The 25,624-nt window shown below is 38.9% G+C and overlaps 1 long non-coding RNA gene and 1 pseudogene across 1 annotated transcript in view; both read left to right on the top strand.

The window, feature by feature from the left end:
- Positions 1-25,624, top strand: part of LOC128662185 (uncharacterized) — a 173,566-nt gene that overhangs the window by 87,947 nt on the left and 59,995 nt on the right. Inside the window, exon 2 of the long non-coding RNA XR_008402716.1 lies at positions 24,017-24,105. This is a non-coding gene — a long non-coding RNA (uncharacterized LOC128662185). The remainder of the gene's footprint in view (positions 1-24,016; positions 24,106-25,624) is intronic.
- On the top strand, positions 9,860-9,978 carry LOC128665238 (uncharacterized; annotated as a pseudogene).

Here is a 25,624-nt window from a genome sequence, read left to right as displayed (position 1 = left end):
CCTAACACTGCCGACCACTATATTATATTTATTACCCCCTAATCTGCCCCCCCAACGTCGCTGCTACATTTCCTACACTTATTAACCCCTTGCCGCCACTATAATAAATGTATTAACCCCTAAACCGCCGCACTCCCGCCTCGCAAACACTATAATAAATTGTATTAACCCCTAATCTGCCTTCCCTAACATCGCCGCCACCTACCTACAATTATTAACCCCTAATCTCCCGCCCGCAACGTCGCCACTACTATAATAAAGTTATTAACCCCTAAACCTAAGTCTAACCCTAACACCCCCCCTAACTTAAATATAATTTAAATTAAACGAAATAATATTCCTATAATTAAATAAATTATTCATATTTAAAACTAAATACTTACCTATAAAATAAAACCTAATATAGCTACAATATAACTAATAGTTACATTGTAGCTATTTTAGGATTTATATTTATTTTACAGGCAACTTTGTATTTATTTTAACTAGGTACAATAGCTATTAAATAGTTAATAACTATTTAATAGCCCCAAAAGTAATCAGCTCTTTTACCTGAAAATAAAAATACAATACCCCCCCAACATTACAACCCACCACCCACATACCGCTACTCTAACCCACCCAAACCCCCCTTAAAAAAACCTATCGCTAACCCCCTAAAGATCATCCTACCTTTAGTCGTCTTCACCCAGCCGAGCCAAATTCTTCATCCAAGGTGTGCAGAGGAGGTCCTTCATCCGGTCTTGAATCTTCATCCATCCGGAGCAGAGCGGAGCCATCTTCAAAGGAGCCGACGCAGAGCCATCCTCTTCAACCGACGACTTCCCGACAAATGAAGGTTCCTTTAAGGGACGTCATCCAAGATGGCGTCCCTTCAATTCCGATTTTTTTTAAGGGGGGTTTGGGTGGGTTAGAGTAGAGGTATGTGGGTGGTGGGTTGTAATTTTGGGGGGGTATTTTATTTTTATTTTCAGATAAAAGAGCTGATTACTTTGGGGCAATGCCCCGCAAAAAGCCCTTTTAAGGGCTGGTAAAAGAGCTGATTACTTTTGTAATTTAGAATAGGGTAGGGGGATTTTTTATTTTATTAGGGGGCTTAGATTAGGTGTAATTAGTTTAAACTTCTTGTAAAAATTTTTTATTTTTTGTAATTTAGTGTTTGTTTTTTGTATTATAGATTAGTTTATTTAATTGTATTTTAGTTTAGCTAATTGTAGTTAATTTATTTAATGAATTTAATGATAGTGTAGTGTTAGGTGTATTTGTAACTTAGGTTAGGATTTATTTTACAGGTAATTTTGTACTTATTTTAACTAGGTAGCTATTAAATAGTTATTAACTATTTAATAGCTATTGTACCTAGTTAAAATAAATACAAAGTTGCCTGTAAAATAAATATAAATCCTAAAATAGATACAATATAACTATTAGTTATATTGTAGCTATATTATGGTGTATTTTATAGATAAGTATTTAGTTTTAAATAGGAATAATTTATTTAATTATAGGAATATTATTTCGTTTAATTTAAATTATATTCAAGTTAGGGGGGGTGTTAGGGTTAGACTTAGGTTTAGGGGTTAATAACTTTATTATAGTAGCGGCGACGTTGCGGGCTGGAGATTAGGGGTTAATAATTGTAGGTAGGTGGCGGCGATGTTAGGGAGGCAGATTAGGGCTTAATACAATTTATTATAGTGTTTGCGAGGCGGGAGTGAGGCAGTTTAGGGGTTAATACATTTATTATAGTGACGGCGAGGTCCGGTCGGCAGATTAGGGGTTAATAAGTGTAGTTAGGTAGCGGCAATGTTGGGGGGGGGAGATTAGGGGGTAATAAATATAATATAGGTGTTGGCGATGTTAGGGGCAGCAGATTAGGGGTTCATAGGGATAATGTAGGTGGCGGCGGTGTCCGGTCGGCAGATTAGGGGTTAAAAATTTTTATTAGAGGGTTGGCGATGTGGGGGGGCCTTGGTTTAGGGGTACATAGGTAGATTATGGGTGTTAGTGTACTTTATAGCACAGTAGTTAGGAGCTTTATATTCCGGCGTTAGCCCATAAAGCTCTTAACTACTGACTTTTTTTGGCGGTAGGAGTCTTGTCGGTAGAGGTTTTACCGCTCAGTTCTTCCAAGACTCCAAATACCAGCGTTAGGCAAATCCCATTGAAAAGATAGGATACGCAATTGACGTTAGGGGATCTGCGGTAGCCTGGAGTTGCCGAAAGGAAGTGAGCGGTAGACCCTTTCCTGGCTGACTCTAAATACCAGCGTGCGGTAAAAAGCAGCGTTAGGACCCCTTAACGCTGCTTTTGACGGCTAACACCAAACTCTAAATCTACCCACTTGTTTCTAAACATCTTCTGACGGCCCCCTGATCACATGACTTTAAATTTAGTATCTATTGACTTGCATTGAAGCCAATTAGTGCTGTGTCGTTAGAATCTATGGGCGTCAGCACAATGTTATCTATATGGCTCACATGAACTCACATTTCCCCTGTTGTGAAAAGCAAATACAGAAGCATGTGATCATGCTGCTGTCTTTAGGGACTTAGAAACAGACAGAAATTTAGAGGTATAAATGTTATAAAGTATAATTAATATAACAATGTTGGTTGTGCAAAGCTGGGGAAGTAGTAAAGGCTTTATCTATCTTTTTAAACAATAACAATTTTTGTGTTTACTGTCCCTTTACGAATGTAATGTAAATTTAATTCATTAACCAGCTAGGGTTTCCAATCCTGATTCACATAAGGTCAAGGTTAAAAGATTGTAAAGTTTAATGAATAAGTGCCCAGTAACTAAAAATAATCTTAAAAACAGGGGCACTTTAATTCATTAAACTTTACAATGAAGCTTATTTTAAAAAAATACTTATCTTTGTGTTATGGTGAACATAACGCCGATCCTCTGTCCACAGCTCCTGCTTTCATTAGCATATCAATGATGTTTTTTGTCTTCCTCCAATCGTTGTGTTCCCCGTTTATCTTTGAGAGCGGTGTCTTATTTTATTATCCTTTATCACTTCATTTCCATGCAGTTTTTTCTTGCTCCCTCCTCCTTCTTCCCCTTTGGGAATCGGAGAGGCGCCATTTTGGGCTGTCAATGAGTCAGGTTTTTAACTCTGCCTAGTTCTCTGACTGGAACGGAGCAGCGTTCTTAGGCTACAATGTCAGTTAATTTAGAGACATAGTTTTGTCTCTTCTCTCACTTGTTTAAGTAGCTACTTGCAAATGGTGCATATAGATACGTGTTCCTGGTGAACACGTTCTTACTAATTGCTTATATGTGTATGTGACATGTTAATCCTTACGTTAAGGATTTATTAACTTACGCCTAGATTTAGAGTTTGACGTTAGCCGTCAAAACCAGCATTAGAGGCTCCTAACGCTGGTTTTGGGCTACCGCTGGTATTTAGAGTCAGTCAGGAAAGGGTCTAACGCTCACTTTGCAGCCGTGACTTTTCCATACCGCAGATCCCCCTACGCCATTTGCGTATCCTATCTTTTCAATGGGATCTTTCTAACGCTGGAATTTAGAGTCGTGGCTGAATTGAGCTTTAGAAATCTAACGAAAAAACTCCAGCCGCAGAGAAAAGCCAGGAGTTAAGAGCTTTCTGGGCTAACGCCGGTTCATAAAGCTCTTAACTACTGTGCGCTAAACTACACTAACACCCATAAACTACCTATGTACCCCTAAACCGAGGTCCCCCCACATCGCCGCCACTCTATTACATTTTTTTAACCCCTAATCTGCCGACCGCACACCGCCGCCACCTACGTTATCCCTATGTACCCCTAATCTGCTGCCCCTAACACCGCCGACCCCTATATTATATTTATTAACCCCTAATCTGCCCCCCCCAATGTCACCGCTACCTACCTACAATTATTAACTCCTAATCTGCCGACCGGACCTCACCGCTACTATAATAAAGTTATTAACCCCTAATCCGCCTCACTCCCGCCTCAATAACACTATAATAAATAGTATTAACCCCTAATCTGCCCTCCCTAACATCGCCGACACCTAACTTCAAGTATTAACCCCTAATCTGCCGACCAGACCTCACCGCTACTCTAATAAATTTATTAACCCCTAAAGCTAAGTCTAACCCTAACCCTAACACCCCCCTAAGTTAAATATAATTTAAATCTGAAGAAATAAATTAACTCTTATTAAATAAATTATTCCTATTTAAAGCTAAATACTTACCTGTAAAATAAACCCTAATATAGCTACAATATAAATAATAATTATATTGTAGCTATTTTAGGATTAATATTTATTTTACATGCAACTTTGTATTTATTTTAACCAGGTACAATAGCTATTAAATAGTTAAGAACTATTTAATAGCTACCTAGTTAAAATAATTACAAAATTACCTGTAAAATAAATCCTAACCTAAGTTACAATTAAACCTAACACTACACTATCAATAAGTTAATTAAATAAAATTCCTTCAATTATCTACAATTAAAAATAACAATACAGGGAGTGCAGAATTATTAGGCAAGTTGTATTTTTGAGGATTAATTTTATTATTGAACAACAACCATGTTCTCAATGAACCCAAAAAGCTCATTAATATCAAAGCTGAATATTTTTGGAAGTAGTTTTTAGTTTGTTTTTAGTTTTAGCTATTTTAGGGGGATATCTGTGTGTGCAGGTGACTATTACTGTGCATAATTATTAGGCAACTTAATAAAAAACAAATATATACCCATTTCAATTATTTATTTTTACCAGTGAAACCAATATAACATCTCAACATTCACAAATATACATTTCTGACATTCAAAAACAAAACAAAAACAAATCAGTGACCAATATAGCCACCTTTCTTTGCAAGGACACTCAAAAGCCTGCCATCCATGGATTCTGTCAGTGTTTTGATCTGTTCACCATCAACATTGTGTGCAGCAGCAACCACAGCCTCCCAGACACTGTTCAGAGAGGTGTACTGTTTTACCTCCTTGTAAATCTCACATTTGATGATGGACCACAGGTTCTCAATGGGGTTCAGATCAGGTGAACAAGGAGGCCATGTCATTAGATTTTCTTCTTTTATACCCTTTCTTGCCAGCCACGCTGTGGAGTACTTGGACGCGTGTGATGGAGCATTGTCCTGCATGAAAATCATGTTTTTCTTGAAGGATGCAGACTTCTTCCTGTACCACTGCTTGAAGAAGGTGTCTTCCAGAAACTGGCAGTAGGACTGGGAGTTGAGCTTGACTCCATCCTCAACCCGAAAAGGCCCCACAAGCTCATCTTTGATGATACCAGCCCAAACCAGTACTCCACCTCCACCTTGCTGGCGTCTGAGTCGGACTGGAGCTCTCTGCCCTTTACCAATCCAGCCACGGGCCCATCCATCTGGCCCATCAAGACTCACTCTCATTTCATCAGTCCATAAAACCTTAGAAAAATCAGTCTTGAGATATTTCTTGGCCCAGTCTTGACGTTTCAGCTTGTGTGTCTTGTTCAGTGGTGGTCGTCTTTCAGCCTTTCTTACCTTGGCCATGTCTCTGAGTATTGCACACCTTGTGCTTTTGGGCACTCCAGTGATGTTGCAGCTCTGAAATATGGCCAAACTGGTGGCAAGTGGCATCTTGGCAGCTGCACGCTTGACTTTTCTCAGTTCATGGGAATTTATTTTGCGCCTTGGTTTTTCTACACGCTTCTTGCGACCCTGTTGACTATTTTGAATGAAACGCTTGATTGTTCGATGATCACGCTTCAGAAGCTTTGCAATTTTAAGAGTGCGGCATCCCTCTGCAAGATATCTCACTATTTTTGACTTTTCTGAGCCTGTCAAGTCCTTCTTTTGACCCATTTTGCCAAAGGAAAGGAAGTTGCCTAATAATTATGCACACCTGATATAGGGTGTTGATGTCATTAGACCACACCCCTTCTCATTACAGAGATGCACATCACCTAATATGCTTAATTGGTAGTAGGCTTTCGAGCCTATACAGCTTGGAGTAAGACAACATGCATAAAGAGGATGATGTGGTCAAAATACTCATTTGCCTAATAATTCTGCACTCCCTGTACACTATCAATAAATTAATTAAATACAATACCTACAAATAAATACAATTAAATAAACTAACTAAAGTACAAAAAATAAAAAAGAACTAAGTTACAAAAAATAAAAAAATATTTACAAACATTAGAAAAATATTACAACAATTTTAAACTAATTACACCTACTCTAAGCCCCGGTAGACATCTTCATCCAAGCGGCATCTTCTATCTTCTTCCATCCGATGACGAGCGGCTCCATCTTCAAGACCTCCGGCGCGGATACATCCTTTTCTTCCGACGTCCTAAAACAGAATGAAGGTTCCTTTAAGGGACGTCATCCAAGATGGCGTCCCTCGAATTCCGATTGGCTGATAGGATTCTATCAGCCAATCGGAATTATGGTAGGAAAATTCTGATTGGCTGATGGAATCAGCCAATCAGATTCAAGTTCAATCCGATTGGCTGATCCAATCAGCCAATCAGATTGAGCTTGCATTCTATTGGCTGTTCCGATCAGCCAATATAATGCGAGCTCAATCTGATTGGCTGATTGGATCAGCCAATCGGATTGAACTTGAATCTGATTGGCTGATTCCATCAGCCAATCAGAATTTTCCTACCTTAATTCCGATTGGCTGATAGAATCCTATGCTGCTTGGATGAAGATGTCTACCAGTCCGGATCTCCTCTTCTGCCCGGATAGGATGAAGACTTCTGCCCGAAGATGGACTTCTTCAGCCGCCGCTTGGATCAAGACTTCAGCTGGAGGATGGACGTCTTCAGCCCCCGCTTGGGCTTGGATCAAGACATCGGAGCCTGGACCGATCGGTGATACCCGGCGTGGTGAAGATAAGGTAGGAAGATCTTCAGGGGCTTAGTGTTAGGTTTATTTAAGGGGGGTTTGGGTTAGATTAGGGGTATGTGGGTGGTGGGTTGTAATGTTGGGGGGGGTATTGTATCGTTTTTTTTCCAGGCAAAAGAGCTGAATTCTTTGGGGCATGCCCCGCAAAAGGCCCTTTTAAGGGCTGGTAAGGTAAAAGAGCTTTTCTATTTTAATTTTAGAATAGGGTAGGGCATTTTTTTTTATTTTGGGGGGCTTTGTTGTTTTATTAGGGGGCTTGGAGTAGGTGTAATTAGTTTAAAATTGTTGTAATATTTTTCTAATGTTTGTAAATATTTTTTTATTTTTTGTAACTTAGTTCTTTTTTATTTTTTGCACTTTAGTTAGTTTATTTAATTGTATTTATTTGTAGGCATTGTATTTAATTAATTTATTGATAGTGTAGTGTTAGGTTTAATTGTAGATAATTGAAGGTATTTTATTTAATTAACTTATTGATAGTGTAGTGTTAGGTTTAATTGTAACTTAGGTTAAGATTTATTTTACAGCTAATTTTGTAATTATTTTAACTAGGTAGCTATTAAATAGTTATTAACTATTTAATAGCTATTGTACCTGGTTAAAATAAATACAAAGTTGCCTGTAAAATAAATATTAATCCTAAAATAGCTACAATATAATTATAATTTATATTGTAGCTATATTAGGATTTATTTTACAGGTATTTAGCTTTAAATAGGAATAATTTATTTAATAAGAGTTAATTTATTTCGTTAGAATAAAATTATATTTAACTTAGGGGGATGTTAGGGTTAGGGTTAGACTTAGCTTTAGGGGTTAATACATTTATTAGAGTAGCGGTGAGGTCCGGTCGGCAGATTAGGGGTTAATAAGTGTAGGTAGGTGGCGGCGACGTTGGGGGCGGCAGATTAGGGGTTAATAAATATAATATAGGGGTCGGCGGTGTTAGGGGCAGCAGATTAGGGGTACATATGTATAATGTAGGTTGCAGCGGTGTACGGAGCGGCAGAAGGGTGGTTAAAAAAAATATGCAGGTGTCAGCGATAGCGGGGGCGGCAGATTAGGGGTTAATAAGTGTAAGGTTAGGGGTGTATAGACTCGGGGTACATGTTAGGGTGTTAGGTGCAGACATAGGAAGTGTTTCCCCATAGGAAACAATGGGGCTGCGTTAGGAGCTGAACGCTGCTTTTTTGCAGGTGTTAGGTTTTTTTTCAGCTCAAACTGCCCCATTGTTTCCTATGGGGGAATCGCGCACAAGCACGTTTTTGAAGCTGGCCGCGTCCGTAAGCACCGCTGGTATTGAGAGTTGCAGTGGCGGTAAATTATGCTATACGCTCCCTTTTTGGAGCCTAACGCAGCCCTTCTGTGAACTCTAAATACCAGCGGTATTTAAAAGGTGAGGGGGAAAAAAGCCAGCGTTAGCTACCCGGGTCGTTACCGACAAAACTCTAAATCTAGCCGTTAGTGACGAATTTTCACAGCCTAGTTGTATAGTTTGCTGGCTCTTGTGGACTTATTGTGTTTGTGTACACATTGATGTCATTATTGGATACAACATTTTCATAATAAAGACGCTCCTTCTAGGAGTGCCTATCCGGGCTAAATAATTTGTGGACCAAATGTTTCTGTTAAAACATTTGTCCCCCTCATTTTAAATGCATTTTTCAGATTAAGGATGTCCTTGTTTTGGAGCCTCATGTCATCTGGACACATTTTTAGACAGTTTTGTTAATGTCTCCATTTCTGTGATACGGGTAGATGTTGCACTCTGTGCCTCATGTCTCCCAGGATGATACTGTTTAGGCATAGCCACAGCTTTCTCCTTAAACGTCCCAAGCCTTTATGGCATCACATGCAGTGCCCTGCGGTTCCTCTCAATCTCCTGGAGGAGTGTATTTGCCTGCAGAATTTGCAGCTCAAGTATTTTCTTCAATATCTACGGCTTATATGCCTTTCTTTTTTCTACAGGGTTAACTCAAAAGGGCAATTAAGATTCAGATGGTAAGGTGTCTGTTCCGCATTCTGCTACACAGGTTTTCTCTCTCCTAAGTATGGTGAGGAGGAGTCGCCAGTAGTTTCTGAGGGCAAAATCTCAGATTCGTACAACCACAAGTAACCACCTTCAGATGTATGCTGGAACACCTCTTGTGTGTTTTGGAGGTTTTAGCTAATGAACGACACCGATACCTTGTTGTTGTCAGTCAACATTTAGAAGTTTAATACATTTTCTAAGATGTTACTTCCTTTGAAGGAGTGTCATTGACGTGCTATGAATTTTTTTTCAGGTTTTTCCTGTAACTGACTTCATTATAATGCACGGTGCCTTAACTAGAAGAGAATATTTCTACTTTGGCTCAGAGAACTTCGATCCCTATGGAGGATTGTTGCTCCTTTGCAGATCAATGGTTAAGAAGCTGGAGGTTGTTGATCATCTGGAGTGATGCTTTGTCTACTTAAGTCTATTTGTGACTTAGTGGCATAGCCTAGCCTTTATAACACTGCAGATGCAGGTTCAATACTCAATTGGACCAAGACATGTGTCAACTGTGTCCATATTTGGAATATTTTTAATTTTTCCTCCAAATTAAGCTTCTGGTGATTCCTTACAAGGGTGAGACCTTGTTTGGACTGAGACCGGCAGTCTTAACAGCTGTCTTTCGGGTGGAGAAGAATTCATTTTTCTAGATTATCTGCTGACCAGATAAAAGAAAAGTGTTTTTGAAGTGTGTGCAAGATCTCTCATTCCTGGGAGTGATAGTTCTAGTCTCATCACAGGTACAGGGCCTCTGGGTTTTTTTCTCCAACCTAATTGTGGTTCTAAAATTAGAAGGGATTTTCTGTCCCATTCTTAACTAGGAATGTCTAAACAAATCTCTCCGAGTTCCATCCTTCATGATGGAGACTATTTGCACATTTCTTCCTTTAGGGTAAGAAAGTCAATTCATGACGGCCAAAGATCTAAGGGTCTACTGTCTCTCTACTCTGAATGTACCCGATCCTGTCTGATCTCTGTAGTTTAGCAGAGTCAGGCCCGGTCAGTACCTGTATGGGAGTCCGTCTGGGAACACCAGGTGCAGTAGATGTGTATTTTGCCTTCCTAGACAAATTTTTTCAGTTTGTGGCTCATCCGTTTGGACTTGCCACAGCTCCCAGAATATTCTCAAAGGTTCTGGGGGCCCTCTTGGCTGTGATCCGGTCAAGGGGCATTGCGGTAGCTCTATATCTGGACGACATTTGGTTCAAGCACCATCTTCATAAAGAGCCAGTCACTTCAGACTGCCATACATCCTTCAGTAGCACAATGTATGGAAGTAATTGGCCTGATGGTGGCTACCATGGATATCGTCCCCTTTGCTCAATTTAATCTGAGAGCTCTGCAGTTGTGCATGCTCAGACAATGGAATGGAGATTATGCAGATCTGTCTCAAAAGATAGTTCTAGATCAGAAGACGAAATACTCTCTCCCGTGGTGGATCTCTCAGGGCACTTGCTTTTGGAGACCTTCCTAGGTGATTGTGACCACAGATGCCAGCCTGTTGGGCTGGGGAGCAGTCTGGGACTCCTTAAAGGCACAGGGAATTTGGTCTCGGGAGGAGTCCACTCTCCCTATCAACATTCTGGAGTTGAGGGCTATTTACAATGCTCTGATGGCTTGGCCTCAACTGTCTTTGGCCCAGTTCATCAGATTCCAGTCAAACAACATAACCTCAGTGGCTTACATCAAGCACGAGGGGGGAACTCGGAGTTCCATAGCCATGAAGGAGGTGGCTCTGATCATTGGGCGGAAGCTCACAGTTGCTGTCTCTCTGCCATTCACAGTCCAGGAGTGAACAACTGGGAAGCGGATTTCCTGAGCAGGCAGACATTTCATCCCGGGGAGTGGGAACTCCATCCGGAGGTGTTCTCCAGGTTAACTTCAAAATGGGGGGTACCGGAGTTGGATCTGATGGTGTCTCGACAGAACGCCAAGCTTCCAAAGTACGCCTCCAGGTCGAGGGATCCTCAGGCCTTCCTGATAGATGCATTGGCAGTACCTTGGAACTTCAGGATAGCTTACCTATTCTCTCTGTTGGCTCTGCTTCTACAATTAATTGCTTGTATCAAACAGGAGAGAGCATCAGTCATTCTAATTGCTCCTGCTTGATCTCGAAAGATCTGGTATGTGGATCTAGTGGAGATGCTATCTCTACCTCCTTGGAGACTACCCTTGAGGAAGGACCTTCTACTTCAGGGTCCCTTCCATCTTCCAAATCTCGTTTCTCTGAAGCTGACTGCTTGGAGATTGAACGCTTTATTCTGTCTAAGAGTGGGTTCTCTGAGTCGGTCATTGGGACCATGATTCAGGCACATTAACCTGTTACTCGAAAGATTTACCAAAAGATATGGCGGAAATATCTTTATTGGTGTGAATCCAATGGCTACTCTTGGAGTAGGGTTAGGATTCAAAGAATCTTGTCTTTTCTCCAGGAGCGTCTAGAGAAAGGGTTATCCATTAGCACTCTAAAGGGACAAATTTGGGCCTAATTTGTTTTGTTACATAAACGTTTGGCAGATGTGCCAGATGTTCAAGCATTTTATCAGGCCTTTGTCAGAATCAGGCCTGTGTTTAAACCTGTTGCTCCACCTTGGAGCCTTAATTTTGTTCTTAATTTTTTGCAGAAGGCTCCGTTTGAGCCAATGCATTCCGTAGACATTAAGTTGTTATCTTGGAAGGTTTTATTTCTTTTGGCTATTTTCTCTGCGCGTCTCTGAACTCTCAGCTTTGCAGTTTGATTCTCCTTATCTTATTTTTCATGCGGATAAGGTGGTTCTTCGTACTAAGTTAGGATTCCTTCCTAAGGTGGTTTCTAATAGAAATATTGATCAGGAGATCGTTGTTCCATCTCTGTGTCCAAAGCTTTCTTCGGGGAAAGAACGTGTCTTACACAATTTAGATGTGCTTCGTGCTCTTTAAGGGATACTAACCCCACATTTTTTATTTCATGATTCAGATAAAGCACGCAATTTTAAGCAACTTTCTAATTTACTCCTATTATTAATTTTTCTTTGTTCTTATGTTATCTTGATTTGAAAAAGCAGTAATAAAAGGTTAGGAGCCGGCCCATTTTTAGTTCAGCACCTTGGTAGAGCTTGCTGATTGGTTTGCTACATTTAGCCACAAATCAACAAGTGCAAAAAATGGTCCGGCTCTAAAGCTTACAGTACTGCTTTTTCAAATCAAGATAGCATGAGAACAAAGAAAAATTGATAATAGGAGTAAATTAGAAAGGTGCTTAAAATCTCATGCTCTATCTGAATCATGAAAGAAAGAAATTGGGTTTAGCATCCCTTTAAATTCTATTTAGAGGCGACTAAGGACTTTCGCAAGTCTTCTGTTCTTTTTGTTTGTTTTTCTGGGAAACGTAGAGGTCAGAAAACTTCTGCTTCTTATTCTTTCTTCATGGTTGCGAAGTGTGATTCATCTAGCATATGAGTCAGCTGGGAAGCAACCTATAGAGAGAATTACGGCTCATTCCACCAGGGCTGTTACCTCTTCTTGGGCTTTTATAAATTAAGCTTCCATGGAGCAAATTTTCAAGGCTGCAATTTTGTCTTCTTTATATACTTTTTCCAAATTTTACAGATTGGATACTTTTGCCTCGGCTGAGGCAGCTTTTGAGAGAAAGTTTCTTCAAGCGGTGGTGCCTTCTGTTTAGGCATGCTTGTTTTTATCCCCCCCTATTCATCTGTGTCCTCTAGCTTGGGTATTGGTTCCCAACAGTAATTAAGATTAACCCGTGGACTCACCATATCTTTGGATCTTTGGAAGAAAACAAAATTTATGCTTACCTGATAAATTTATTTCTTCAAGATATGGTGAGTCCACGGACCCACCCTTTTTGTTTTAAAGATAGTTTTTTTTGGCTAAACCTCAGACACCTCCGCACATTGTGTTTCTCCTTTTCTCCATTTCCTTTCGATCGAATGACTGGGGGTTGTGGGTAAGGGAGTGATACAGTTTATCTGTGGTGCTCTTTGCCTCCTCCTGCTGGCCAGGAGTGATATGCCCAACAGTAATTAAGATGAACCCGTGGACTCACCATATCTTGAAGAAATACATTTATCAGGTAAGCAAAAATGTTGTTATTCAGCTGATTCTGTATTAGTTATGATATAAGACATAGATATATTGTTTTGAGGTAACACAAAGAGCACAACGTTTTTCAACATGAGTGCTGACTGCGGACTTTAGGATTCAAACCCACAACACTTGCATTAAAAATCAACAGTTGTACCACCAGGTTATTCAACATTTTTTTTTTATTATGTAGCAGTTTTCTAATGACTACATATAAGGAAATATGTAGAAGGTAAATTTGTCACAGTTAAGAAATGTTCACAAACAAGCTTTTAAAGCAAATAACTTCAGGATAGATGTTTCTATGTTTTAACCATTCACAAAACCTAAAACAAATAAATCAATTTTAGATCAGCTATTCTCAATTTTTTATATCCATTTTTTCAATGTGAAAGTTTTTGATTAGTGCAATGAATACCTAAGGCCTAGATTTAGAGTTTGGCGGTAGCCATCAAAACCAGCGTTAGAGGCTCCTAACGCTGGTTTTGGGCTACCGCTGTTATATGGAGTCAGTCAGGAAAGGGTCTAACGCTCACTTTGCAGCCGCGACTTTTCCATACCGCAGATCCCCCTACGCCATTTGCGTATCCTATCTTTTCAATGGGATCTTTCTAACGCCGGTATTTAGAGTCGTGGCTGAAGTGAGCGTTAGAAATCTAACGACAAAACTCCAGCCGCAGAAAAAAGTCAGTAGTTAAGAGCTTTCTGGGCTAACGCCGGTTTATAAAGCTCTTAACTATTGTGCTCTAAAGTACACTAACACCCATAAACTACCTATGTACCCCTAAACCGAGGTTCCCCCACATCGCCGCCACTCTATTAAAAATTTTTAACCCCTAATCTGCTGCTCCGTACACCGCCGCCACCTACGTTATCCCTATGTACCCCTAATCTGCTTCCCCTAATACCGCCGACACCTACATAATATTTATTAACCCCTAATCTGCCGCCCCCAACGTCGCCGCCACCTACCTACACTTATTAACCCCTAATCTGCCGACCGGACCGCACCGCTACTATAATAAACATAAAGTAGACAGCCCAAGGTATTGATCTAGGCCCATTTTGGTATATTTTATGCCATCGTTCCACTACCAAATGCGATTATATAAAAAAAAAACTCAAGCTTTTTAACAAACGGGTTTCTCACTGAAATGATTTACATACTGCTTGTGCAATCATGACACAAATGGTTGTAAAATCTTCTCTGGGATTCCCTTTGTTCAGAAAAAGCAGACATACATGGCTTTTCCATTACTTTTTCGGAATTAAGAATGCCGCTAATTGCAGCTGCACACCACACTAGACTTCTGTTATTCCCGGCAGTGAAGGAATTAATCAGGTAGGCCTAGATTTAGAGTTCTGCGGCCAAAGGGGTGCGTTAGCTAACCGTGCTTTTTTCCCCCCCGCACCTTTTAAATACCGCTGGTATTTAGAGTTCACAGAATGGCTGGGTTTTCAGTGCGTTAGGCTCCAAAAAGGGAGCGTAGAGCATAATTTAACGCCACTGCAACGGTGCTTACGGACGCAGCCAGCTTCAAAAACGTGCTCGTGCACAATTCCCCCATAGAAAACAATGGGGCAGTTTGAGCTGAAAAAAAACCTAACACCTGCAAAAAAGCAGCGTTCAGCTCCTAACGCAGCCCCATTGTTTTCTATGGGGAAACACTTCCTACGTCTGCAGCTAACACTCTAACATGTACCCCGAGTCTAAACACCCCTAACCTTACACTTATTAACCCCTATTCTGCCGCCCCCGCTATCGCTGACACCTGCATATTTTTTTTAACCCCTAATCTGCCGCTCCGTAAACCGCCGCTACCTACATTATCCCTATGTACCCCTAATCTGCTGCCCCTAACACCGCCGACCCCTATATTATATTTATTAACCCCTAATCTGCCCCCCACAACGTCGCCTCCACCTGCCTACACTTATTAACCCCTAATCTGCCGAGCGGACCGCACCGCTACTATAATAAAGTTATTAACCCCTAATCCACCTCACTCCCGCCTCAATAACCCTATAATAAAAAGTATTAACCCCTAATCTGCCCTCCCTAACATCGCCAACACCTAACTTCAAGCATTAACCCCTAATCTGCCGGACCACACCGCTACTATAATAAATGTATTAACCCCTAAAGCTAAGTCTAACCCTAACACTAACACCCCCCTAAGTTAAATATAATTTAAATTTTGTATTTATTTTAACCAGGTACAATAGCTATTAAATAGTTAATAACTATTTAATAGCTACCTAGTTAAAATAATTACAAAATTACCTGTAAAATAAATCCTAACCTAAGTTACAATTAAACCTAACACTACACTATCAATAAATAAATTAAATAAAATACCTACAATTAGCTACAATTAAACCAGCCAATAGAACAGCCAATAGAATGCGATCTCAATCTGATTGGCTGATTGGATCAGCCAATCGGATTGAACTTGAATCTGATTGGCTGATTCCATCAGCCAATCAGAATTTTCCTACCTTAATTCCGATTGGCTGATCGAATCCTATCAGCCAATCGGAATTCGAGGGACGCCATCTTGGATGACGTCCCTTAAAGGAACCGTCATTCGTCGGGAAGTCGTCGGTGAAGATGGATGGATCCGTGCTGGAGGTCTTGAAGATCAGCCGGTCGTCATCGGATTGAAGAACATAGAAGATGCGGCTTGGATGAAGATGTTTGCCGGTCCGGAGGTCCTCTTCTGCCCGCTTGGATCAAGACTTCAGCCGGAGGATGGACGTCACTCTTCAGCCCCCGCTTGGGCTTGGATCAAGACTTCGGAGGCTTGGATCAAGACTTCGGTGGACGGATTGGTGAACCCGGCGAGGTGAAGACAAGGTAGGGAGATCTTCAGGGGCTTAGTGTTAGGTTTATTTAAGGGGGGTTTGGGTTAGATTAGGGGTATGTGGGTGGTGGGTTGTAATGTTGGGGGGGTATTGTATGTTTTTTTTACAGGCAAAAGAGCTGAATTCTTTGGGGCATGCCCCGCAAAGGGCCCTTTTAAGGACTGGTAAGGTAAAAGAGCTTTTCTATTTTAATTTTAGAATAGGGTAGGGCATTTTTTTATTTTGGGGGTCTTTGTTATTTTATTAGGGGGCTTAGAGTAGGTGTAATTAGTTTAAAATTGTTGTAATATTTTTCTAATGTTTGTAAATATTTTTTTATTTTTTGTACTTTAATTAGTTTATTTCATTGTATTTATTTGTAGGTATTGTATTTAATTAATTTATTGATAGTGTAGTGTTAGGTTTAATTGTAGATAATTGTAGGTATTTTATTTAATTTATTTATTGATAGTGTAGTGTTTGGTTTAATTGTAACTTAGGTTAGGATTTATTTTACAGGTAATTTTGTAATTATTTTAACTAGGTAACTATTAAATAGTTATTAACTATTTAATAGCTATTGCACCTGGTTAAAATAATTACAAAGTTGCCTGTAAAATAAATATTAATCCTAAAATAGCTACAATATAATTATAATTTATATTGTAGCTATATAAGGGTTTATTTTACAGGTAAGTATTTAGCTTTAAATAGGAATAATTTATTTAATAAGAGTTAATTTATTTCGTTAGATTTAAATTATATTTAATTTAGGGGGGTGTTAGTGTTAGGGTTAGACTTAGCTTTAGGGGTTAATACATTTATTAGAGTAGCGGTGAGATCCGGTCGGCAGATTAGGGGTTAATTATTGTAGGTAGGTGGAGGCGACGTTGGGGGCGGCAGATTAGGTGTTAATAAATATAATATAGGGGTCGGCAGGGTTAGGGGCAGCAGATTAGGGGTACATAGGTATAATGTAGGTTTTGGCGGTGTACGGAGCGGCAGATTAGGGCTTAATAATAATATGCAGGGGTCAGCGATAGCGGGGGCGGCAGATTAGAGGTTAATAAGTGTAAGGTTATGGGTGTTTAGACTCGGGGTGCATGTTAGAGTGTTAGGTGCAGACTTAGGAAGTGTTTCGCCATAGAAAACAATGGGGCTGCGTTAGGAGCTGAACGCTGCTTTTTTGCAGGTGTTAAGGGTTTTTTTCAGCTCAAACAGCCCCATTGTTTTCTATGGGGGAATCGTGCATGAGCACGTTTTTGAAGCTGGCCACGTCCGTAAGCAACGCTGGTATTGAGAGTTGCAGTGGCGGTAAATATGCTCTACGCTCCCTTTTTTGGAGCCTAACGCAGCCCTTCTGTGAACTCTAAATACCAGCGGTATTTAAAAGGTGCGGGGGGGGGAAAAGCAAGCGTAGCTAACGCACCCCTTTGGCCGCAGAACTCTAAATCTAGCCATATGGTTCTTAATAATGTTAATAATATCAATTATAGGAACTAAAAAAGCCAACTGAACTTATCTTTTTAATTACAAAATTAGTTGGTTGGTCAGGTCAGACTGAAGCTACATCTAAGCCAGACCTCTAAATTAATAAATAGAATAAATTTGATTTTCCCAATTTGCTGTATATATGGACAGGATAATCTACAAATCTAATGACCTGCAATTTTGAATGTTTGTATCAAAGAAACGAACAAATAGACAAATCTGATTTCTGTTAAAGCACATCCTGTTAGTTAAAGGGACAGTCAACACCAGAATTGTTGCTGTTTTAGAAGCTAGATAATCCCTTTATTACCCATTCCCCAGTTTTGCATAACCAACACAGGTATAATAATACACTTTTTACCTCTGTGATTAACTTGTATCTAATCATCTTCTGACAGCCCCCTGATCACATGACATTTTATTTATTATCTATTGACTTTCATTTTAGCCAATTAGTGCAGTGTCTGCCACAATCCACGGGCGTGCTCACAATGTTATCTATAGGGTTTACCTGAACTAGCTCTCCCCTGCTGTGAAAAGCAAATACAAAAGCATGTGATTAGAGGCGGCCTTCAAGGACTTAGAAATTATCATATGAGCCTTCCTAGGTCTAGCTTTCAACTAAGAATACCAAAAGAACAAAGCAAAATTGGTGATAAAAGTAAATTGGAAAGTTGTTTAAAATTACATGCCCTATTTGAAACATTAAAGTTTTTTTTGGACTTGACTGTCCCTTTAAAGAGACATTAGAGCAGAAAATAAAATGTACAGTGTGTATTTGAAATTCTGGCCTAGATCACAATTTATCAACTGAAGTCTTTTTGGCTCTTTTTGTGGCAGAAAAGGATACAAATTGATCACAATAGCACATTTTTGTTTCTTTCCTACACTCACAAACGTGTTTTTAGATCCTTGCTAAAAGCTCTATTTATATTATGGGACCAAAAAGTTCTTAGTGATTAAAAGGGCATTTTGGACATCTTTGCAAATATTTCTCTTGCATATGGGAAAACTCTCGTAGAGGTCTATTCACACATGGTATTGATTCATTAAAGCTCCATTCATCCCTATTGTAGAGGCTGTATACAATGGACAGGACACACATTTGTATATGTATAGGTTCATATACATACAGTATGTATATGTGTTGAGTATGGGTATCTTGCACAGTTAAGGGGATTTGCAGGAAAATTTACTTTAGGACCCAACATCTTCAAATGTTGTGCTTTTATTGTTTATTGTCACTAACAGTACTGACATCTTCATAATCTTGTTTTAAAATGGGATTGCGCATTTGTGACTTTCATAAGAACCTACTATAATCTGTTTCCATCCCCACCACTGCTAAACCATTTAATTGCACCCTTTATGTTTTCATTATTGGCAGACTGTGCACCATTTTGCTATTGCAATATGGCCATTTTTTAACTTTGTTTTTGAAAATATTTATTTATATTCAGCTAGATTACAAGTTTTGAGTGCTATAGAGATTTTAACGACCGCCACAAAAGCAGCGTTATTTCACCTCCCTATAGCGCTGCTATTACAACTTTTAAAAAGGCAGGCTTGTGCGGGCGATATGGTTGCTTTGAGCTCCATTCCGCACCGAAATCAAGCGCTGCTTTGACGTGCTTGTGCACGATTTCCCCAAAGACATCACACTTGCGATCGTGGAAACAAAAGCTCCGTAACGCAGACCCATTGATGTCTATGGGGAAAAAGAAAATAATGTTTAAACCTAACACCCTAACATAAACCCCGAGTCTAAACACCACTAATCTGCTGCCCCCAACATCGCTGCCACCTACATACAGTTATTAACCCCTAATCTGCTGCCCCAACATCGCTGCCACCTACATAATATTATTAACCCCTAATCTGCCGCCCCCAACATCGCCGCCACCTACATAAAACTATTAACCCCTAATCTGTTGCTCCCGATGTCGCCGCCACTATACTAAAGTTATTAACGCCTAAACCTAACCCTAATCCTAACGTAACCGTAAGTCTAACCCTAACACCCACTAACTTTAACATAAGAAAAATATAGCTAAATTAAATTTACAATTATTAACTAAATAAACCTATTAACCCCTAAACCCCCCACATCGCAACAAGCTAAATTAAACTATATTAATCCCTAAACCTAACCCTAACGCCCCTAACTTTAACATAATTAAAATAGAGCTAAACTAAAGTTACAATTATTAACTAAATAATACCTATTTAAAACTAAATACATACTTACCTGTGAAATAAAACCCAAGCTAGCTACAATATAACTAATAGTTATATTGTATCTAGCTTAGGTTTTATTTTTATTTCACAGCTAAGTTTGTATTTATTTTAACTAGGTAGACTAGTTAGTAAATAGTTATTAACTATTTACTAACTACCTAGTTAAAATAAATACAAACTTACCTGTGAAATAAAACCTAACCTGCCTTACACTAAAACCTAAAATTACGAAAAATGAAAAAAAAAATTACATAAAAAAAGCACTAAATTGCAAAAAATAAGAAACAAATTATCAAAAATAAAAAAGAATTACACCTAATCTAATAGCCCTATCAAAGGGGCTTTTGTGGGGCATTGCCCCAAAGAAATTAGCTCTTTTACCTGTAAAAAAAAATACAAACAACCCCCCAACAGTAAAACCCACCACCCCACAACCAACCCCCCCAAATAAAATAACTATCTAAAAAAACATAAGCTCACCATTGCCCTGAAAAGGGCATTTAGTTCTTTTACATGCCCAAACTCTAATCTAAAAATAAAACCCACCCAAAAAGACCTTAAATAAACCTAGAAACAAGAGAAGAGACAGATGCGCCACATGGCTCAATATTGTTTGTTCCAAAAGATGTGTATGATATAAATGTGCAGAATTACACTCACATGTATTGAAGCACTCCAAATAGTGCCGTGGGAGCAGTCTGGGATCTATAACAGTCACCCAGCAGACCAACCTCTTGGGAGAGATAGATAATCTGTAATGTGGAAATACAAGAAGACACAAAGGTGCCTATATGGCCTAGTACAGTTTGGACCCAGGAGTATATAGTATGAATGGTATGATATATACTCACATTTGGTGTAGCATCTCCAATGATGCTAATAAGGCAGGAAGGGATCAATGCAGTCACCCAACAGACTTTAACAAGGCAAACAGCATATACCAGAGTTCCAGTAGGTCCAATGGGTCAAAAATATATTGATCCAAAGTATACAGTGCAGCAAGTGTTTTTTTATAAAAACTAACACTAACCCCCGATGATCCACTTACAGTTCTTGAAGTCCCGCTTGAAGGATTCATCCAGCCGGCAAGAAGTCTTCATCCAGACAGCCTCTTCAATCTTCATCTAGCCGTCAAAGTCCTCATCCAGGCGGCAAGAAGTCTTCATCCAGACGGCATCCTCTATCTTCATCCAGACGGCATCCTCTATCTTCATCCATCCGGCGCGGATCGGGTCCATCCTGAAGACATCCGGCGCAGAGCATCCTCTTCATACGGTCACCACCGTAAACTGGAACTTCAATGCAAGTGACGTCATCCAAGATGGCGTCTCTTGCATTCCTATTGGCTGAAAGATTTCAATCAGCCAATAGGATTAGAGCTGCTAAAATCATATTGGCTGTTCCAATCAGCCAATAGGATTTGAGCAGCTCTCATCCTATTGGCTGTTCCAATCAGCCAATAGGATTGAGCTCTCATCAACAATAGAATGAGATCTGCTCAAATCCTATTGGCTGATTGGAACAGCCAATAGCATTTTAGCAGCTCTAATCCTATTGGCTGATTGAAATCTTTCGGCCAATAGGAATGCAAGGGACGCCATCTTGGATGACGTCACTTGCATTGAAGTTCCAGTTTACGGCGGCGACCATATGAAGAGGATGCTCCATGCCGGATGTCTTCAGAATGGACCCGCTCTGCGCCGGATGGTTGAAGATAGAAGATGCCGACTGGATGAAGACTTCTTGCCGCCTGAGTGAGGACCTCGCCGGCTGGATGAAGACTTCTTACCGGCTGGATGAAGACTTCTTACCGGCTGGATGGATCCTTTAAGCGGGACTTCAAGAACTGTAAGTGGATCATCGGATGTTAGTGTTATTTTAGGTTTTTTGGGTGAGTTTTATTTTAAGATTAGGGTCTGGGCATGTAAAAGAGCTAAATACCCTTTTAAGGGCAATGCCCATCCAAATGCCCTTTTCAGTGCAATGGGGAGGTTAGGTTTTTTTTTTTTTAGTTATTTTATTTGTGGGGGTTGGTTGTGGACGTGGTCGGTTTTAGGGGGGTGTTTGTATTTTTTTACAGGTAAAATAAATGATTTATTTGGGGCAATGCCCCACAAAAGGCCCTTTTAAGGGCCATTGGTAGTTTATTGTAGGCTAGGGTTTTTTTTTATTTTGGGGGGGCTTTTTTATTTTGATAGGGCTATTAGATTAGGTGTAATTCCTTTTTTTTTTGATAATGTGTTTCTTATTTTTCGTAATTTAGTGTTTGTTTGTTTGTTAGTTTTTTTTTGTAATTAGATACTTTTTGTAATTTTTAGAGTAGTGTTAGGATTTTTTTAATGTGTAGTTTAGTTTAATTTAATTGGTAGTAAGTTTAATTGTAGTTTAATAATTATTTTAGTTTAATTGTTAGTTTAAAATTAATTTATTTAATTTGACAGGTAAGTTTTAATTTAATTTAAGATAGGGAAATTGTAATTTTAATATAAAGTTAGGGGGTCGTTAGGTGTAGGGGTTAATAGTTTATTTTAGTATATTTCGCTGTGGGGGGCTTTCAGTTTAGGGGTTAATAGTTTATTTAAGTACATTTCATTGTGGGGGGCTTGCGGATTAGGGGTTAATAGGTTTATTATAGCTGCGGTGTGGGCGGATAGCAGATTAGGGGTTAATAATATTTAGATAGTGTTTGCGATGCGGGAGGGCGACGGTTTAGGGTTTATTATAGTGGCAACGATGTCTGGAGCGGCCGATTAGGAGTTAATACGTTTTTAAAAGTGTTTGCGATGCGGGAGGGCATCGGTTTAGGGGTTAATAGGTAGTTTATGGGTGTTAGTGTACTTTTTAACACTTAGTTATGATTTTTATGTTACCGATTTGTAACGTAAAACTCATAACTACCGACTTTAGATGGCAGTACAGATCTTGTCAGTAAAGGGTGTACCGCTCACTTTTTGGCGTCCCAGGCAAACTCGTAATACCGGCGCTATGGGAGTCCCATTGAAAAAGTACTGACGTTGTGTGACAGCCAAAAAGGTGTGCGGTACACCTATACCTACAAGACTTGTAATAGCGGCGTTAGGGAAAATGAAGCGTTATGGACGATAACAATGCTACTTGAATCATAACGCAAAACTCGTAGTCTAGCTGATTGATTGTTAAAGCCCTGTTACCATTTTACCACAGGTTTTTATGGATAGAACTTTTCTTCTTATACCTGATTTTAACATTGCTGAAACTGTAAAGTGTCAATCCGCTGTATTGCTACATACATTGTATCTGCCTAGGAGTCCTTCAAATGTGATTGCACCTGCATCAACAGGTTTTTATAGGGCGCACGCCTTCATGCACAATAAATCCAAACGCGGTGACAACAGCGCGTTTCAAAGTGCTTCCCCTAGACTTGTATTTTAACTTCAAAAAATAAAACTCATTTATTTAAACTTCTTAAAGGGACAGAAAACACCTTGAAGGTTTTATATATCAAATGTTTAGTTATGTGTATTTAAAAACTTGCTTTATTTATTCTGGCACCTTTTAATGTAATTGAGCTCCGAAAAATGTTGAGTTCCTAGTGGAAAAGCACACTGCATATATCTCAAAGCTAACTCTGTTACACATATTTCCCTATCTGGCTTTAGAAAATATCAACTGCAAAACACTGAACTTTATATTAACATATTGAATTTGGTTAGAATTGTTACCTACAGACTTAAAAGAACAGTATACACCAATTTTCATTTAACTGCATGTAATAGACACTACTATAAAGAATAATATGCACAGATACGGATATAAAAATCCAGTATAAAATCATTAAAAACTTACTTAGAAGCTCCCAGTTTAGCCCTGTTGAAAAGTTTAGCTGGAACACACACTGAAAGTGGTTGTATACCAAAAAGAGAAGACCCCACCCTCCCCCTTCCTCTGCATATAAAAAGACTCTTTACACAAAAAGGAGCAAGCTGGAGTAGGTATACATCAGTATTCTCCTAAAACTTTGGGGCTTAGTTAGGAGTCTGAAAATCAGCACGATGTTATTAAAAAAAAAAAAAAGTTGTATAAGCTATATAAATGGATCATCTACAAAACATGTATGCAAAGAAAATCTAGTGTATAATGTCCCTTTAAGCCTGAACTGTCTCCTCCAAATAAATCAAGTGGTGGGTGGAATTTGGCTATTGAAAAACAACTGCAAACAAGATGTTAACTTATTTAAAACATTGCTGATATCTTATTCTATAGCAAGGCAACAGATATTTTATGAAATTGCAAAGCATTTGTTATCCATTTAAATACAAATTTTCATTCAAATATATAATTTCAGTCTAGAGCTTAAAACATTTAAAAGAACAAGTTGATATGGAAACTCTGACCTTTAAATATAGCTGCATTATTCTTTAACCATGATGTTTTTCCTTTGGCTTTTCCAGTGCTGACAATGTACTTTTACCTAACTAAAAAGCACCTGAACCCTTATCTGTATAGTCTGATCCTTATCTGGATTTGGTTTCTGCTCATGGTAAGTATTTATTATTTCCTTAGTTTATACCCTGCAGCAGCATATTTCTCTCTTTTTTTTTTAAACATAACCTGGAATAGTGACAACATGCCCTGGCAATTTAGCTTAAAAGTTGTTTTTTGTGTACTAATCTTTCAGAGACACATGCCCAAAGCTATTTATAACATAGATGCTATCTGACCTTTACTGTGATTCGTTTTCTACAGCTGCTTGCACAATTGTACTACATCCTTACACAATGGTTTTTAAATTAAACTCCATAATATGTGTACCCCTATGCTTTCCAGAAGGGACAGGTTGTACCATAGAAACTCTTGTACACTAGCTTAACCATTAAGGGTTCTCTAAATCTTTAAAACAAATCACTATCTTTGGTAAATACTAAACTAAAAATAAAATAGAACGGTATTTCACTGGATTACTACCATTTACAGTTTAACAAGTACCTGGGGACACCCTTAAAGGGACAGTCTACTACACCAGAATTGTTATTGTTTAAAAAGATAGGTAACACCTTTACTATCCATTTCCCAGCTTTGCACAACCAACATTGTTATATTAATATATTTTATAACATTTAAAGCTCTAAATTTCTACCTGTTTCTAAGCCACTAAAGGCAGACAGAATAGCATACCACTAGTAACAGTAAACAAGAGTAACATACCACTAGTAACAGCATACAAGAGTAACATACCACTAGTAACTGTAAACAAGAATAACATACCACTAGTAACAGTAAACAAGAGCAACATACCACTAGTAACAGCAAACAAGTGTAACATACCACTAGTAACAGTAAACAAGAGTAACATACCATTAGTAACAGTAAACAAGACTAATATACCACTAGTAGCAGTACAAAAGAGTAATATACCACTAGTAGCATACCGCTAGTAACAGTAAACCAGAGTAGCATACCACTAGTAACAGTAAACAAGAGTAACATACCATTAGTAACAGTAAACAAGAGTAATATACCACTAGTAACAGTAAAACAAGAATAGCATACCACTAGTAACAGTAAACAAGAGTAACATACCACTAGTAACAGCATACAAGAGTAACATACCACTAGTAACAGTAAACAAGAATAACATACCACTAGTAACAGTAAACAAGAGCAACATACCACTAGTAACAGCAAACAAGAGTAACATACCACTAGTAACAGTAAACAAGAGTAACATACCATTAGTAACAGTAAACACGACTAATATACCACTAGTAACAGTAAAAAAGAGTAATATACCACTAGTAGCATACCACTAGTAATAGCAAACAAGAGTAGCATACCACTAGTAACAGTAAACAAGTGTAACATACTATTAGTAACAGTAAACAAGAGTAATATACCGCTAGTAACAGTAAACAAGAATAACATACCACTAGTAACAGTAAATAACAGTAACATACCACTAGTAACAGTAAATAACTGTAACATACCACTAGTAACAGTAACATATCATTAGTAACAGTAAATAACAGTAACATAGCACTAGTTACAGTAAATAACAGTTA

Source organism: Bombina bombina, chromosome 6, assembly GCF_027579735.1.
Source record: "Bombina bombina isolate aBomBom1 chromosome 6, aBomBom1.pri, whole genome shotgun sequence".
Taxonomy (NCBI): Eukaryota; Metazoa; Chordata; class Amphibia; order Anura; family Bombinatoridae; genus Bombina; species Bombina bombina.
This window is presented reverse-complemented; position numbering and strand designations above follow the sequence as displayed.